At 36.7% G+C, this 8,913-nt stretch overlaps 1 long non-coding RNA gene across 4 annotated transcripts; it reads right to left on the reverse strand.

Moving 5' to 3' along the window:
* Nucleotides 1–3,157: 3,157 nt before the first annotated feature.
* LOC133631327 (uncharacterized) lies at nt 3,158–6,192 on the reverse strand. 4 transcript variants are annotated; one of them, XR_009821442.1, is made up of 8 exons: nt 5,242–6,186; nt 5,045–5,165; nt 4,817–4,951; nt 4,410–4,730; nt 3,867–4,327; nt 3,635–3,741; nt 3,470–3,542; nt 3,158–3,370 (listed from the first exon to the last, which is right to left on the reverse strand). It is a non-coding gene; the product is annotated as an uncharacterized LOC133631327 (long non-coding RNA). The 4 variants fall into 4 exon arrangements; XR_009821441.1 differs by having other exon boundaries at nt 3,867–4,730; nt 5,242–5,985; nt 6,132–6,147; XR_009821443.1 differs by having other exon boundaries at nt 3,867–4,730; nt 4,817–4,971; nt 5,242–6,192.
* Nucleotides 6,193–8,913: the final 2,721 nt, after the last annotated feature.

Genomic DNA, 8,913 nt, shown 5'->3' on the forward strand with positions numbered 1-8,913 from the left:
GGTAGCGGGGGGTGTATATTGTAGCGAGTTAGTGCTGCAAGGGGTTCTGGGTATTTGTTCTGTTGTGTTACGGTGCGGATGTTCTCCCGAAATGTGTTTGTCATTCTTGTTTGGTGTGGGTTCACAGTGTGGCGCATATTTTTAACAGTGTTAAAGTTGTTTATACGTCCACCCTCAGTGTGACCTGTATGGCTGTTGACCAAGTATGCCTTGCATTCACTTGTGTGTGTGAAAAGCCGTAGATATTATGTGATTGGACCGGCATGCAAAGGCAGTGCCGTTAAGGTTTATTGGCGCTCTGTACTTCTCCCTACGTCCGTGTACACAGCAGCGTTTTAAAAAGTCATACATTTTACTTTTTGAAACCGATACCAATAATTTTGAAACCAATACCGATAATTTCCGATATTAAATTTTAAAGCATTTATCGGCCGATAATATCGGCAGTCCGATATTATCGGACATCCCTACAAAAAATTATTCCCGGGCGCGGCCACCGCTGCTGCTCACTGCTCCCCTCACCTCCCAGGGAGTGATCGGGGGTGATGGGTCAAATGCTGAGAATAATTTCGTCACATCTAGTGTGACAATCATTGGGACAGTACTCGTCTGCACCATACTGAAGGAGAATGAGTCAATAGCGCCATCCGAGAATGGTAAAATAATATTTAAACGGCGGACATGTATTTATGAAAATATGGAAAAGCTGCTGATGGTGTATTTGACAGAGAAGCAGCTGGATAGAGATACCGCATAAGTCCACTGACTCTACAAGGTAAATGTTGTACATTATTATTATATCACTTCATAAATTACTGTAGTCGTTTGTACTACAATCAGTTGTATTGTTTGTTTACAATATTTCTTATCTATAAGTTTTTTAGTTTTTTAAAAGCATGTTACATGTTAAAATTGTGCTGTTTGGGGGAGGCAGTTCTAGCACCAGTTAAAATGGTTTCAATTCATTTCAAAGGGAGACATTGATTTGAGAGACAAGTGTTTTGAGTTAAGAGCTCTGTCACAGAACCAATTAAGCTTGAAAGCTAAGATACTACTGTATTACATTTTTAGAATATGCCTTAGACCACAGGTGTCAAACCCAGGGCCCGGGGACCAGATGTGGCCTGCCGTTTCATTTTTTTTGGCCCTCGAAATCCTGGAATTAATATGTATGAATAAAGTACTGTAACTTGTCTTACTAAATGTATTATTTATTTCTATTTTGGCAGAAAAAAAATACATGTACTCCATGCGATCGCAAATTTTGTTAAGTTAAATATTATTTAATTATGCAAAAATATATTATCAAACATTCAAACCATTTTTAAATACAAATAAATACTAATAATAATTATTTCAAAGCAAGTTATCCATCAAATTGTGCAATGTAAAAGTAACAATAGATTTCATGGTAAAATTGTGAAATTGACTGTGTTTTTACAGCATTTTTTTCTAAATGAAAAAAGCAGTACTTTTTTCAATTTAATAAACTGCGGTGTCGTTTTGGCATTTACAGTAATACACAGAAAAATCTACAGTTGTTGATTTGCGGTATAAAAATTTTTTAAAAAACCTGGCAGCTGAGGTGCCAAACTTTTACTGTAATAATGCAGTTTTTTTATTTACAGTAAAAAAACAAATATAAATTTTAAAGTAAAATTCTGGCAACTGAGTTGCCTTTTTTTTTTTTTTTTTTTTTTTTTTTACAATAAAAACAGCAGTACTGTTTTTCCATTTACAGTAAAATATACAACATTTTAAGGTGAAATTATTGCAACTTACCATATATTTTTTTTAATTTTGATTTTTTTTTTAAATCTAATAAAATGCATAAAACAATTGTGTGATAACAGTGTTCTCTGTTAAAATCAGCCATCTGGGGCCAAACAGAACTGTGAAGTGGCCCCCAATGAAAATGACTTTGACACCTCTGCCTTAGACCAATGAAAAACAAGATGTGGGCCAGGATCGGACACTGATGTTTTGACTTTTATCAATACTCAATGTACTTGTGCAATGTACTCTGTTCATACCGTAATTAAAACATCGACAACATGAATTGTAATCCAAAGAGGTTCATTAGGTCTTCAAAAAATTATGCAATTTTACGTGACAACATGAGGAAGGCAACAGTTGTGGTCGAAAACCGTCAGGTACGGAAATAATCACACAGGTCTGGCTGTAAGAATAACAAAATTGAACATACATTGTAAATAGAAAGAAAAAAAACATCCAACTCTTAAAAACAACACTCATGTTGCAGAAAATCTCCTTCCATGTGATTATAAAGCGTAAAAGAAAGTTGCACTCTATGAAGTCTCCATATCGTCATAGCAACCCAGGTCAACTTGCATGAGTCAATAGTTGCAATGTCTATGATTAACTACATTGAAACATAGCAATGTCACATATTGTTGTGGCACACACTATGACACACTTTGTTAAAAATCTTCCCAAACATACATGGAATCTTGTTTTTTCTCTCCGTCCAAACAAAGAGCGCATGATGGAGATTCCAACAATGTCAGTGTGTCACACTGAGCGGAATTTATTCAACCAGTTGGCCATGTGACGCGCGTGAAGTAATCCTGAGTGATGCACGTGTGTCCATTCATGAATCTTACAAACCACTTGACATCGCCATAATTGGCTAATTGACAACGAATGTTAATCCTGGGGGTTTAATTTGTTATCTGCTTAGTCCGTTGTGCACTCGGGATGGCATGCATTGTGGTGTCACTGTTTTGGAGCATCTTATTTTCTACTGAATAAGCAAAAAAAACCAAGAGTTGATATGCTTGCTGTGTCACAAGACCAGGGGGAAACAGATAGCTTGATTTAGTGCAAACCAATATGGCCGCTGGAAAACAGCTGACTATGTAGTTTTTCCTGTTAGAGTGACAATAGTGTTAGCGCTGCCCCAGGTAACAAGTGAACGTTATGTGAACGTTAGGACAACGTAGTGGCATTGTTCTGGGAACGTTAGTTTATAACGTTCAAAGAACGTGAGGTTGTGGCGTTCTAGCTTGGTTAGCAGAACGTTAGTCAAGAACGTTTGGCTAGAACGTTCAGGGAACTGTTTAGGAACATGCTATTTACATCTGTTTTTATGCTATATTGTCAGGAATAACACTCAAACAGAAATTTCAACATAATTAATTCTTTATTAGTGATAGTGATTTCAACAGAAATAATTCTTTATTAGTGATAACTATAATACAAATGGAATGGAATGCAGTGGGCTTGGTCATGCGCGTCAGGGTATCCTGGCCCTTCTTGGTTCTCTTCCTGGAAGTAAATCCATCCATATTCTTCCGCTTATCCGAGGTCGGGTCGCGGGGGCAGCAGCCCAAGCAGGGAAACCCAAATCCTGGAAGTAAATAATTATCACAAATACAACAAAGACAGCACTGGAATGTAGATTAATTGAATTGAATTAAAACATTGGCATAATTATTTTATCATTTACCTCTCATCTCACTCTGTTCTTTTGCTTGTTTCTTTTTCCTTTTTTGTCCTCCCTCTTAATTCCTCCTCTTCTCCTGCAAGTAGTTATAATTGCAAATTTAAAAGACATGCAGTGGAACTTCAATAAAATGGAATTCAAAATTGGGATATCTTATCTTCTCCGTACCTCAAATTTTGAACCTCCCTTTCGAAAAGTGGCCAGTTTCAGGACCTCTCCAAGCTCACAATCCACTTCAGCTGTGGTCGTCTGCTTGTAAACACCCCTGCATGCCTCTGCAATCACCAGCACAATTTAGAATTCCCTTTAGAATAAATACTGTAATAATAACAGCTAGATCGACCTTGTGAGCATACATGCAACATATGCTCAAAGATGCAAACCTATTATTAACACTTACTATTTATTATTCTGTAAAGGGGCAAGTCCTCAAACGCCACTTTTCCTGACTTTCCACGGAGGCCAAGCTGCTCCAGGACTTTGTTTGTGGCAATTTTCCTCAGCATTGTCCTCACCGTGTCTGCCAAATTCTGCCCACCAAGAGCAGTAAGAGCTTTCACCTATACAAATAAATAAACAACAATATTGTACTTGATTATAAATTGTTTTTTGATAACTGAGCAAGATATTTTTGCAGTGGGGAATTAAAACTAATTCCCAGCTGCTTTCTGAGCAGAAGATCAGTGTCGAGCCGTTCACAGAAGGCCTTCAGCTGCTCAAGAGTCTCGAAAGGCTTATCAATGAGATCTTGAACATCCACAGATTCTGGCCCCACAGACTGTGCTGCCAGCCCTCTCAGCATGCGCATAATTTCTCCCTGGTTCTCAAGTATATTTTGAACTTTCATGTTCAATTGGAAAACTGCAAAGACAACAAAAGTCAAAGAGGTAATTCGTATTACTGCCCGTTGTAACAGCCTGTTTAACACCACCTATCAACTAACGTTCACTGTCAAGGGCATTCCTGCTGCTTCTTGGAGCGGTCTGGTACTGACTCGTACTGGCTGGAGTGGTCTGGTACTTGCTTGAGCTGGATGCATTATTCCTGTCTGGACTGAGCCTGGAAGTGCTGCTTCTCGCTGGGCTGTGAGGTCGGCCTGGATGCCTTGGAGTGGTCTGGTATTGGCTGGTACTGGCTGAAGTGGTCTGGTACTCGCTGGAGATTGGAAAGTTAAATGGTGGGAGCTCTGGCAGTGGGGGTGCCTGGACGAGGATCTGTGGTTTCTCTTTTCTGCACTTCTTTTTTGGCCGAATTTCCTCTTCGTCTAAACCAACGAAGACAATAAAATTTATGCACCACTAAGTAGTGTTTGAGTATTGTAAGTAAACAGTCTTTGAAAAGTGACTATACCGTCAGCATCAAACACATCTTCCTCATCGTTTCTATAACGTTCAGGGGTGATGTGGCTCCGTTTGGTTGACACTTCTTCTGGGCTCGAAAACATTTCAGCTTGTTTTTCGTATTGAAGGGCCTTGTCAAAGTCTTCTGCAAAATTTCAAAGTATGCTGATGACTCAAGATGAATCTAACTTATGTTGTTTAAAACATACATGATATGACTTTGACAATATTCCCTTACCAGTCAATGTTTTCCTGAAAACTCGAATTGGCAGCCTATCCCAGACTTCTTTGTCAGGAATCTCAGCTTTCCGGATTCTGGAGTGGGTAGGATTTGGCCTTGGCCAATAGCAGAAGCTATTCTGAAGATAAAATAATCCAGTCATGATGAATGACATAATTAATAATAAGCTACAATATTATGCCTATGCACAGTACTTTTCAGAAAAAGTAATAACCTTTCCATGATCTTCTGTCCATATAGTTGGGACAACAGCGACTGAACGTTCACCAAGGAACTCAACGACCACAAAAGAAGGAGCCATCTGGAAAACTTTCTTGAGTAGCTTCAAAAGGCTGTCCAATGCATTATGTTTGACATGATATTCGGTTGCTAACAAACTCAAATGATCTTCAAAGCAGTCACTATCACTCTCATTTTCTGAATCAGATGACAAGGTGACATGATGGTCAATTAGTCTCCAATCAGCATCATTTTCATCAGGCTCATCACTATCAGGGCCACTGTAGGTGGCATTGTCAGCACCCGCGGCAGTGCAGGAAGCAGTCTCCGCAGCATCCATGTACTGAAGGGTTGTCACTGTTTCTGGAGTTGATAAGATTGTCGTGTCATTCTCTTGCTCGCTATCATCACTCTCTAATTCTAAAGTTGACTGTCGGCATTGCTTCTTCAAATGCCTAGTTGTGGCAGCCCATCTACGCTTATAAGCCCTCTGTTGAAACTTCTTCATTGTGTTTATTCTATAAAAAAAAAACCAAGGAAAATGGGTTGCCCTATTATCGCCCACACAGAACTATAACGTTCACGGAACGTTCAGGCAGCATTCAAACCATGACACTGACGGGACAAATTATTGTTTAACTAGGCTACAGATAAATCCACCCTTCTTCAGAAGTCATTCGTTGGTCTTTGGTCAGTTTGGAAACTTTATAACAGCCAACCTGCACGAGAAATGTATGCATTTGACACAACGCTAAAACCGTAAAATGGTCTGAAATTAATCATGTAGGTTGGAAATCGTTATACAAAAACGTGCTTCGTATTTCACTCTTTCAATCTACTTATATGTGATAAATGGATGGCGCACCAAATTGCTTTAAAATCGGGATTCTGGAAATAGTTAGCCTTCGTCCTTCTTTGTCTCACGGAGCAGCTTCAATTGTGAATGCGTGCAGTCTTCTTCTTCTTCTCCTTCTTCTTCTTCTTCTTTTGATTTTTATGGCGGTTGGCAAGCAACCTTGTGTGTGCATTACCGCCACCTACTGTGCGTGCAGCCTTGACTCAGCCGGCGTCAGATTGTTCACAAAACACAACACTTTCGCAGAAAGTTAGGGAAACGTTACAACATACTGTATAAAAAGTAAATTCGCGAAAAAAACACTTATAAAATCCTAACAGTTGCTGTTTCCATTGCAGGCAAATTATATTTGGTATATAGATGAGAACGTTCTAAGAATGTTCTAAGAACGTTCTTAGAACATATCCAAAACTATAGTTTTTGGATATGTTCTAAGAACGTTCTTAGAACGTTCATAACGTTAGGTGTTACCTGGGCGTTAGTGGCATTGTTCTAGAAAGATCTATCTATCTATATTTATAATTATGTATATATGTTTGTAAATAAATGTGTGTTTTTAATTTCTAGATCTTTTTTTTGTTCAAAATAATAAATTTAAAAAAAGTTTTTTATATATATACAGTACTATGTGTGGTGTAGTGAAAATATTTTAATATTTCAAAATAAAATATAATATAATATTTATTATTTTAAAATAAAGAAAATATTTTAAAATGTTAATACATTTTAACAAAATAATAATACCAATTCTATTGGTCATAAAATACATTTTGATTGTGTTTTTTCAACTACAAAAACACAATAAAAAAACAGAAAATTTAGTTTGGAAAACACTGTGTTTAAAAAATGTTTAATATGTTAATTATCTGAGTCTTTTGATGAAATTATAACTTTTATTGTCTGTTACAAAACACAAATTCATCTTCGACCTTCTAAGAAAACTTACAATAAAAGATGCCAAATAAAATTACTACATAAGACATTGACAGAGAACTAAGGGATGCAAAAGAACCAGTTTTATCTGTTAAATTGCCAGATAGTGATCTTGTACAACTATCTCATAGGGAATAGTGAAGAAAAAGAAAAAAAGAAAAAACAAGGACAAAACATGTTTCACTCAAACTGTAAATCAATGTCAAAAAAAGGATTGTATTACATTTAAATGCATTTGAATCTAATACAATCCTTTTACAAACCATATTTCACTCAAACTGTAAATCAATGTCAAAAAATGATTTTTATTAAATTTAAATGCATTTGAATTTAATAAAATCATTTTTTTGACGTTGATTTACAGTTTGAGTGAAATATGGTTTGTCCTTTTCCCCCCTTTTTTCTTGGTTAAATGTTTTTCTATTGCCAGTAGAATATGTGTTTTGTTTTTTTATATTAAGTTTAAAAATAAAATAAAAACTGTAAAAACAGCATGCAGTACATGTGTTTTTGCAAAAGATGTATATATTTGTTTGAATTGACATACAAAAGCCATAAGACAGTACCAGAGCAAGCACCGTATGTAAAAACCTAAATAGATAGAAAATAAACTATCCTCAATCATCTTAAATCAGTTAACATGTGTCGGTCACAATTTGTTGGCCAGACAATGCATGAACATTTAATAGTTTAATTGGCTTTTAATTGTTATCATCACATGTGAAGCCTTTTTTCTGGCAGAGAATTGTTCCTTTATCGTCAGCCTTCTCCAAAGGTCAATGCTGTGAAACTGAGTGGTTACGTATGCAAATGAGTTGAGTTTCAACACAATTTGAAGTATTTGGGGGTACCAATAGGAGAGGAAGTGCAGCAGGGGTTGAAAGCTCATTCATGCTATGCGAGTACGACTGCACACATAAGTCATCAAAAAAAAGCATTACTTTGATTGATTATTTTCATGAAATTATGTGCATTTGGCCCTCCATCAAACAATAACAGATAACCGTGGCATGCCTCCTGTACGGATTCCTTTCATGCTTCTAGGTCCATTTTTTATTTTTTTTGAGGCCTCACCCCCCTCGGGAAACAGGTTCGACCAGAGGCGCGGGGAACTCGTCACCGGCCTGTATAGGAACCTGCAAGGAGCTCCCATGTTGCATTGCTGCTGGAAGGGATGGGCCACATGTGACACTCGGTCACCTTTGGTTCATATCTGGCTGCAGGGAGCAACATGGAGCTTTCATGGCTGACAAAGCTTTTGGAAAAAGACACAAAATATATCCATTGCATGTGCTCACTTTATTGCTACACAATGTATGTTCTTTGCTCTCCCACTTAGAAAATGGTCACATGTTAAAGGCAGGACGTGAACAAATGATCAGTACCTGCTGAGACATGGAGAAGGGTTCAAATTAAAAAAGCTATGCTTCTTCCTTAAGAATTTCTAAAAAAAAAAAAGCATTTTGTGTGTTTCCAGGCATTATTTCTTTTTTTTCAAATGCAGAACAGTAAAAAAAAGAATATTTGGTTTCCAAGACAAAAAGTGTACTTTTTTTGGAAAAGCTAATACTTACACTCAAACTTTTTAAAATGTATTTTCTCAAATAAAATAAAAATATTTTTATTTTTCAGTAAAGTCAAATTGTACTGAACTATTTGTTTTGTGTGTTTTGACATAAGTGTTTCACACAATGTTTTTTGTTGGAAAAATGTTACAGCAATGCGCTTTTTAAAAAAGGATTGTATGAGTCCAAAACTAATTGTAAAATGTGAAAACACATCATGAAATTCTTTAGTTAAGTCAATTTAAAAAAAAAAAAAAAAATTGAAACTTTATTTCCTTGATAAAAAGACGTAT

The sequence above is a fragment of the Entelurus aequoreus genome, linkage group LG16, assembly GCF_033978785.1.
Source record: "Entelurus aequoreus isolate RoL-2023_Sb linkage group LG16, RoL_Eaeq_v1.1, whole genome shotgun sequence".
NCBI classification, from domain to species: Eukaryota; Metazoa; Chordata; class Actinopteri; order Syngnathiformes; family Syngnathidae; genus Entelurus; species Entelurus aequoreus.